Genomic DNA, 10055 nt, shown 5'->3' with positions numbered 1-10055 from the left:
TGATCAACTTAGCAAGTGCAAGTTCTTCTTTAGCATGAGTAATTACCTCCTCAGCCTTGTTATGACTTGTACGAACAAGGGTCTTCATTTCATCAATGCCCTCTGAGAGCTTTTTTCCTTCAACTCGGAGAGCTGGACAAGACACCAAACAACAAGTCAGTAGGAGGGAAAGGTTTGAATACTGAAAGAAACAGAGAGAACCCGGAATACCTTTACATTCTTTCTTCACGGCTTCCAAGCTCTTCATGGCCTCCGAGTTCCTTGAAGCCTCCCGGATAGCGGCATCTTTCTGTTTCTCCAACTCCTGGGCAACAGTGTCTCTCTGTTTCTCTACCTCAACCACCCGGGCACGGAGAGCTTTTTCCTCTTTTTGATGCGACTTACGCTCACTCTCCAACTTGGCCCGGAGGAGATCAAGGTCAGTCTTCAGAGAACTTACCTCGGAGGACAACTTCTTCTCGGTTTCAGACGAAAAGAAGAAGCCGGTATGGTCACGAGAGAAAGTCTAAACAATTAAAGATAGAGAAAATAAGGCGTAAGGACAAAAGCAAAACAAATGGCCTAAGAAAGAATCTCAGAAAAACTTACGTGAAGCTTCTCCCCGAAAGAAGTCGCAGAGGACGCCAAGCTCCCCTAGGCTACGGTCAGCTCCGATAGCCGATGGGTGGCATCGAACTGTTGCACCACGTCATCAGTAAAAGAGGGACCGCCGGAAGCGAGAGAAGGGGAAGGAAAGGCCGGCTGGGGCGAAGAAGGAACGACCAAAGCAACCTCCCGGGAAGCCGAAGCCAATCCCTCAGAAGGACCCGACGCGACGGCCACAGTCACCTCCGAGGCAGCCAAGTCCGCAACTTCGCTAGGTAGCTCCGAAGCCCCCGCAACAACTTCACCAACAGTATGTTGCGAGTCCTAAGGCTCGGAACTCAATGGCATGGCGGAAGGCTGAGAAGAAGTCGATGAAGAAATGAGAGAAGACGAAAGACTAAAAATTGATAAAAGAAATCATCGATGAGAACCAGAAGAAGGAAGACAGAAGCAAAAGGATGAAACCAGAATCTACTCACCCAGCCACTTTCTTCTTCGCGAAGCCAAAAGAAGGCCTCGTAGGGGGGACCACGATGGCGAAAACGTCCCCGCCACCCGACGACGGGAGCGGGATAGCAGATACCGGAGCCACGGAAGAAGCCGGGGCTGGAGCCGTAGAAGAACTCTGCACTGGAGGAGCGGTAGAGCTCGGTACCGAGGCTACCAAAGAACTCGACACCAGAGCTTCAGAAGAAGTCGGTGCGGGAGCCTCAGAAGAACTCATACCCGACGTCTGGTTACTTCAAAAAGTTCAAGACTAAAAGTCAAGACAAAGAAGAGAAATTCAATGCAACAGGAATATGAAAACAACTCACCGTTGCATGATGAGGGGTACTTCGTCATCCTCCTCTCCCTCAGCCAAGGAAACCAGAGCACCTGCTGAAAAAAGAATAAAAAGTACTCGGTTCAAGAGAAAAACAAGAAGACAAAGAGACAAAGAGTATTAAATATGCTCACCTAAGAGCATGCTAGCTACAACTGGAGTACCTGGAAGAGTACTTGGCTTGAGAGACTTCTTGGAAATAGGCAGGCCAGATGAAGACCCATCCGTTTGCCCCCTCTTCGGGACACTACGAGGACCGTGAGGGACTAGATGAGGAACATATTCTTCATATATGTCGACAAATCCAGAAGAAACTCCAGGAAGCACTATGGAAAACGGGAACTTACTAGTCGCGGAAGCTCCAGCAAGTTCCTCTCCAGCTTTTGCCAAAACAGGGAGAGCATCTAGGGGGATCGGGTCAACAAAGTTGCGCCCAAGCTCCTATACAACAAGACAGAGAAAAGTTAAATAAAAATGGATACAACAAGAGTACACAAAGTACCCGGACAAAGAGATAAACGACTTACAGCTGGAGGGGAGTTGTTGGCAGAGAACTTAGAGACAGCAGGAGGAATAACGCTCACTCCTTTTAGCATCTTCTGGAGATGCTTGAGTACCTCCTCATCGGTCAGCTCAAGAGCTGGGACCATGCGTGAAGGATCCTCGGCTCCAGAATACTCGAAGCCAAGGTGCTCCCACTCTTTCAAAGGCTGAACTCGGCGACGAAGAAAACTCGAAACAATATCGAAACCGGTTAAACCCTACTGTTTCAGCATGCTAATCCTATCAAGGAGTGGCTGGATCACTTGAATCTCAGCAGGTGACTCAAGTTTCTTGTCCCATCAGTCATTCACCATAGGACTCGATCTAGAGTGGACGATAAGGGAAGGGATCAAATTGGCAGCGTAAAACCAGTCGGCACGCCAATCTTTTACAGAATCAACCAGGTCATAGTCAAAGAACTTGCTCTTAAGACCCTGGCGAAACTGAATCCCGCAACCGCCAAGAACGCTGGTTTCTTCGCGGTGGGGTTGAGGTTTCAGACGAAAGAAGTAGCGAAAAAGAGATAGAGAAGGAGAGATTCCAAGGAAAGCTTCACAGAGATGAACGAAAATGGAAAGATGGAGAATGGCATTAGGGGTTAGATGGTTCAGACTAACCCCGAAATAACCAAGAAACTGATGAAGGAAGGCGGAAGCAGGAAGGCAAAGTCTGGCGCGGACAAAGGAAACGAAGAGGACAATCTCACCAGGACCTAGAGCAAGAACCCGATGCTCGCCCGGAACTCTCCATTCAGTGATGACTTTGCTTTGGATCAAGCCGTCGCTGACGAGCTCGCGCAGCTGATCTTCGCTTGTTGTTGGAGCCGGCCAAACCTTCTGAGCAGCCCTCATGGCCACGAACTCTTGGTTCTTGATCAAAGAAAGGGATGACTCCTCGTCCACAAAGGTCGTCTGGGACTTGCTCGCGGTTTTCTTCTTACCCATGAACTAGCGGAAGCAAAAAGGTACTGGGGAAGATGAAGCTAGATGGCGGCGCTAAGGACAGCGGCGGCAATGGCGACGACGGATGATTAAGAGCTAGGGTTTAAAGGCAAAAGAAAGGCAATAAAGAAAAAGAGGACGAAGGGTCTATAAATAAATTTTACAGCGTTAGAAACGGCCCACCAGGCCCATTAAAACACCGTGTGAGAACGCAGCGGTCCATTTACCGACGCAGCTAAAACGACGGAGGGCACAAATCCACACAATGGTACAATCCAATGGGTAGATTTCAGACTTATCCATCCAGCACTACTGCAGAGCCATCAGATAACTGCAAGAACAACCCATCCTCAAAGAAGAAAGGGAGGGTAACTTCTGAAGGAACAAAAGAACCCGGTTCTTGATAAAAAGAACTCGGAAATTCCATAAGCAACACAGCAGGAGAAAGCGTGGCAACTAAGAAGGCAAGAATCTTTTTTTATTACAAATGAAATCAAGAAGTACAAGATTACACATCTTACAAGACCCGACGAACTCGGTACTACAACAAGCAAGGTAGCAAAGAGGAACCCGGACACAGCTAGGCTCTGGAACGACTACGTGTTCCAATTTGCTGCCAGGTAGAACAAACCGCCCTTGGCTACACTGTTTTCTTCAAAGGACGAACACAGTGCATCCAAGACGGAAATCAGCAGCATAGCAGGAAAGCATGGACCAAAGGAGGCAGGCAGGCATCTGTCTACCCAAGCCCGACGTGATGCAGGATCAGGTGTTGATCTGCACCAGACAGCCATAGGGCAGACAAAGAGCGCCAGCCAAGAACTGCCGAATGAAGGAACGAAGCCCACATCACAAGACTTCCTCCAACTACCACCACCAACTTCCTGATGCAACGCCACTGCGGGATTAGTCTACCTCTAAACCCTATCACAAGACTTCCTCCAGCTACGACGAGATACACAACAACCACAAGATACGCCCGGGGGCTGCTCAACTTCACAAACTACCATATCCATGACTACAAAGACTTCAGGCCACACAACAGAATGCTCAATGATTCAAAAATAAGCACCACAGGAGGGTATTTATAGACCAAAAGAGCGGTGCACATAAACCGGGAGCACCAAAGGTAAAGACCTGACAAAGGAAATAGTGAAAAGATAGAACTCAATGAAAAAGGACTCAGGCGTGAAGGAACAGTGACCAAGGACAAGCATATTCGGAAGGATATACCACCACGGTACAACCCATCAACAAACAGCATTTACACCCAACCAACTCCACACAACTACATCCGACAACAGAAGACTAGCGGAGAGTATGCCAAGGCCATGTAACCGAGTTCTTTCCGAATAAAAGAACCCGGACATAAGCTCGGAGGCTGGATGCCGCAAAACTACGAGGATGATGGTTTAATCCAAGACTAAAGGGCTGCTTCGGAAAGACGCTGCAAAACTACTCGGATGATGACATAATCCAAGTCTCGGGGACTACTTCAGAACACAAATTTTCAAACAACATAAAGATTCAAGACCCTCCAACTTTTTGTTCCAAATAGCAAAAGGCTTGGGGGCTACACTCAGTGAGTACACTTTTTCTTTGAAAAAGCGCACGTCACCAAAAGACTTCCTCAACGCAGACCACTTCAAGACACTACGACAAAAAGAACCCGGAACGAGCCATATTCGAGTTCTTTTTGATAAAACTTCAACGAACAATCAGAGCAACTTCAAGACAAGATCCTCCAGTTCCTTGTTCCAAATAGCAAGAGGCTCGAGGGCTACAACTAGATGGATGTACTTTTTCTTCAAAAAACACTCACCACTCGAAGATCCCAAGAAGCGCTACAAGGTTTCACTCCAGAAAGCACTCGGATGACGTTTGTTCCTACTCAACAAGACCTGAAGGAGCAAAACGAGACTTTTAGAGCTCAACCATGAAGTGCTCGGGGGCTTGTCGATGCGGGACCCATAGGATACCCCGCAAGGGAGAGAGAAGATCTAGTCTAACTAGGATTCTTCCCATGTAATCTTAGCAGTAGTACTATTCAGTAATTCTACTAGGAACTCTCATTGTAAACCGACTAGGACTCTGGCCTCCAGACTATATAAAGGAGGGCAGGGGACTTTGAACAACAGAACAACAATGGTACGACACTTCATAATCAATCCAACGTAGAGGCTAACGCCGACTGGACGTAGGGCTGTTACTCGATCAACGATCGAGGGTCCAAACTAGGATAAGTCATTTGTCTCTTGCGTTCACCATCGAGTTCTGCATACGCTGAAGCCCAAACATACTACCTCGGGGACCCCCGTGGCAGGCTATCGGTGGTAAAATATCGACAGTTATAGTATATTTGTTGTCTAGCTACTCATGGTGCTAAGGATGGTGTTAAAAGTGCAACTCTGATTGATATCATGCATCAAAGGTTAATTCTTTACTCCTTAGCATCATTGGTAGTAATTACTCTCCCACAATTTCAATCTATGTATATGTGCAAGCTTCAAACCAAAAACTCTAGCACATATGTAGGGAGAGCTAATACTATCAATTTGGGTTTGTTGTACTTGTCCAAAATCATTTACACACGGTAAAATTGCTTGGGCAAGCAACTCAAATCCATTTGAGCTTAATTTCCATATCTTTGTAGTGCTATCATCAATTACTAAAAAGGGGGAGGTTGAAAGTTCCTTGTTTGGTTTTGGTAATTGAGTGACAACCTAGGTGGACTAATATGTGATTATGTGAGATACACAGGAAATTAGTCCACAGGTACATATGTGATGAAGGAGCTTATTGCATAGGAGACATGACATAGAGTCATGTGACTAAGGTGGAGAAGATCAAGACAAGACTTGGCTTGACAGACCGGTTGCAAGTGTGAAGGGCAAGTTAGAGGCTTTGAAGCTATGGACCGCGTGACGGTGAAGCTTGAGCAAGACTTGGCGCCGATGGATGAAGACAATAGTGAAGAGGAAGTGAGGTCAAGATCAATGAACCAATAAGGTCACGTGATAATATGAAGTGGGTCATATCATTTGTTGATCATGTTGGTGCATATGTTGCATCAACATTGAAGGAGATGGAATGGAATGCACAAGACAAATGTATAACATAAAGGGCATTTCATTTCACCGGTCTAAGGTTGAGTAGAGAAGAAATAGATCGGATTTAGGATAGATAGCCATACTATAAAGAGGGGAAAACTTTTAGTTGCAACGGTTATCTAGTGCCACTAAGTGTGAGTTTTATTTGCATATGCATTGCGCTTAGTGACGTGGTGAGGTGCATGAGAAAACTAGGGAAAAATCTTTATGAAAATGCTAACTCAAGTGCTAACTTTGGTTTAGTACCTTGGAGGAGTTAGTGCCTTGAGAAAGGGTGTAAAAGGAGAAGTTTGAGACTACCGCTAGAATTTCTTGCTCACCCGGCCATAATTTCTAGATAAGGGTGCTCTGTTGGATGGACGGAATTAACTGGAATTTTAGTTGGCCCGAGCTAGAATTTCTAGTGCGAAAGGGGTGTGTGGAGCGCTCACCTTAGAAATTCCAAGCCGTCACCTAGAATTTCCAGTGCGGAAGTCCTCCTGAGCTGACTGTTGAAGAAAGAGCCGTTGGGGGCGTTTGGGCTGCTCCCACACTAGAATTTCCAGGCCATGTCGTCAAAAAATTCTAGTGTGGGTCTGGCAGCTGAGGGAGCCTGTGCGAGAGAGGGGATAACATTGGCTCCCCTCCTCTCTTCTTCCTCAACTAGCTCATTCCCCATTCTCATATTTGAAGCTAGGGTTCTTCCTCCTCTCCTCTCTCTCCCATGATTCTAGCTAAGATTTCTAGGAGAGATTGAGTTCCCTTTGTGGGTGTGGATTAGAGATTGAAGATCCACCTCTTCCCCTAACTCTCCCTATCAAGCTTGGTGCTAATTTGAGTGAGGGATTGAGAGCCTAGTGTGTGTGCATTTGAGGATTGTTTTTGGTGGCACTAGGAAATCTTTGTGATTGGGGGATTTCTTGTTACTCTCGGTGATTGCCATCACCTAGATGGCTTGGTGGATTATGGTTTCTGTTGTGAAGTCTGCGTGAAGATTGTGTGGTGCTCCGGAGAAGCGATTGTGAGGGGTATTATGCTCGCCCCGTGGGAGCCACGAAGAGCAACTCTAGTTGAGCGTGTCATTGAGCTACCCTCACTTGTGGGTAGGTTCTTGCGGCGCCCAACATGTGGGCTAGGTTTGTGAAACACCTATTAGCCATTGAACCACCAAGTGAGCGGTCGACACAACGAGGACTAGCTTGGTGGCAACCAGGTGAACCTCAGGATAAAAATCACCGTGTCAGCCTTGTTCATCCCGTTGGTTTGCAATTCCCCAACACATGCTTGTAATTACTTTCATATATATTATGCTTGTGTAGTTGCTCTTGTAATTAGTTAGCTTGTGTAGCTTGCTAGTTACCTTCTTGCTTGTGTAGCATAGAAGTAGCTCTCTTGCGTAACTAATTTGGCTTGAGTAGCCTTGTTAGTTACATTACTTAGTTTGTGTAGCTAAGTAGTTTGTGCTCTCTAATTTGGCTTGTGTAGCCTTGTTATTGAACATTGCTAGTGAGCTTAGGAGCTTTGTGCTTTTGCTTACTAGTTTGTGTAGGAGCTCCCCCAGTGCTTAAAGTACTAGTTGTATAGGTTTGTGTGACATTGCTTCTAGATTTGGTTAGGTGAGCTCTAACTAGCCTGGCACCTTTGTTGCCTAATTAAGATCTTTGTAAGGTGCTTGAAAACTTAGATAGAGAGGTGTAGTCTTGGCTAGACCGATAGTTTTAATTCTATATTTATCTCGGTTAGCCGGCGCAATTAATTTTAGAAAGGACTATTCACCCCCCTCTAGTCTACTGATGGTATTTATTAAGTGCAAATAGAATATGAAAAATTCCGCAAGCGCACATAATACCATTGTAGCATTTTACCGGTAGTATTCTAGGTATCGTTATTTATATTTTACCACAGGAAAACAATGGAGTAAAGACTTGTTGAATATCAAAGGAGTATCTATCAATCAACATGCCAGCATGGCTAGAGCAGGGGTGAAGGTAATGATAGGAGTAATGCGTAATGACACTTAGGGGATAAATCTATAAGATAATGTAAACTAGTCAACTCAGAAGAACAACGGGTGAGGTAGATTCCTATAATATTCTTGTTACAGGATCAAAGTATATATATACTCAACTATAGCTAAGACTAACTCTACTCTTGTGCACTTTGGGACGCCGCTTAGATGGTAGAGTACCCACAATAGATAACTCTATCGACACGACTATGGTCCTACAATTTAAGAACCTACTCAATTTAGAGTGGACTACAAAGGATAGACGGGGTTGTCACCTCCCGCTGCTACTACCCAACCAGAGAATAGGGTATACTCATAGGTAGAGCATCATATAAGCACCATGCTTACACGAGGCACGACTACTTAGCCCAATCGATAAACTAGCAGGCTAAGTGCTCTATGAACCCGCACATAAAAGTATGATAACCTCAACTATGCAAGATACATATTAAAAGTAAGCATAGCATGTAGATAGGAATATGATGAATTGATAATAAGTCTTACAAGATGTAGAAGTGAAGATACAAGGCTTTGCCGAGCCTCCAAGGCTAGATCTAGAACCTGAGCATGAGCCCTCCTCGACCCTCACTCCCAAACTACTAATCTACTACATTGGAGAGTCTAGACCAAATTCTCCTGGTGTATCTTGATCTTTGAATGAGAGGTATGAATTAGGGTTTCAGGGATAGCTCTAGGGAGGGGGGTAGGGCTGTTATATATAGGACGGAGCATCAATTCTAGACCCTCAGATCAAATTGACTTGAAAGAACGGCGTAGATGCAATCTAGGAGGCGGTGGAGAACCGACATTTGAAGAAGGGGCTGATAGGTGGGCCTAGGGGGGCGGGTGGCCCCACATGGTAGTCACCTGCCCTCCGCTTTGGTGGTTTGCCTTCTAGAGTCTTCTAGAGACTTTCCACATCGGTTTCACTACGGATAAACGTGATTTGCTTTGATGAATAGGCCCTCCTTGATGGTTTTCTGAGTAAATCCTCCTGCAAACACAGATTCACCAAAACTTGTGTAGTTTATTAGTTTAAACCCCTAGACCTATGTTGGTGATCCTTTTTATGCATTTATATAAGTTATATTGACGGTTTATGATGAACGTTAACTACCATCAACATCCCCCATCTCGACCCTACATGTGGCATCAGAGCTAGGTCTCTCTTTTGTGGTCTTCACTGACCTGAGAGGATGACGAACTACGGGCTAGATGTTGAGTGTCCACACATTTTTTATGGCACACACTTTGCACGATGGAGAAATTGGATGATTAATAATTTTAAGTTCATTTGCCCTCAAATGTGGTGGATCATAGATGTGGGTTTTTCTCATGCGTTGGATAAAAAGGGTGCAACTCAAGCGCAAAAAAAATGCTTATATCTCGATTGCCAAGCTATTAACATTTTCTATCAATCTATAGAAGATAGCATATTTGGTGAGATCATGGACATGACGTCCACCCATGAGATTTGGATTTATCTCAATGAAAAATATGGGACGGTCTCCGGTGATGATGATGATGATGAGCCCAAGGAGTGGCGCATGAGGATGTTGAGCATGACCACAACTTGGCGATTGTGGAAGATTGCTCCACCTTATGGTCAAGTGATGATGATGCTAGATCAACTACAAGTTCACTTGATAAGATTGATGGTGATGCCTCAAGTGATGCAAATGATGATTCTACCTCAAGCACACTTGTGATGTTGATGATGGTTCATGCTCGGACCATGATTGTGATGCTTCTAAAAGCTCTCCATCACCACATTGCTTCATGTCACTAGGTGACACAAAGGTACAAAATGCTAATATGGTTGATCATGTTGATTCATATGTTGAGCTTGTTAGTAGACTTGCTAGCATGACCATGACTTTAGAAAATGAGAAAGCTAAAACATTGAAATTGGAAAAAGAAAACTCATTTCTAAAGAATTCATGTGAAGAACATAAGCACTTACTTGATGTTCTTAAAGCTTCACATGATGAGCTAAAATTGACTCATGAGGAACTTAGTGTTGCTCATGATAACTTGATAAAAGACCATATTTTTCTCACTAAGGA

The sequence above is a fragment of the Miscanthus floridulus genome, chromosome 17, assembly GCF_019320115.1.
Source record: "Miscanthus floridulus cultivar M001 chromosome 17, ASM1932011v1, whole genome shotgun sequence".
In the NCBI taxonomy this organism is placed as follows: domain Eukaryota; kingdom Viridiplantae; phylum Streptophyta; class Magnoliopsida; order Poales; family Poaceae; genus Miscanthus; species Miscanthus floridulus.
The sequence above is the reverse complement of the archived record's forward strand: the minus strand, read 5'-3'. Positions refer to the sequence as shown.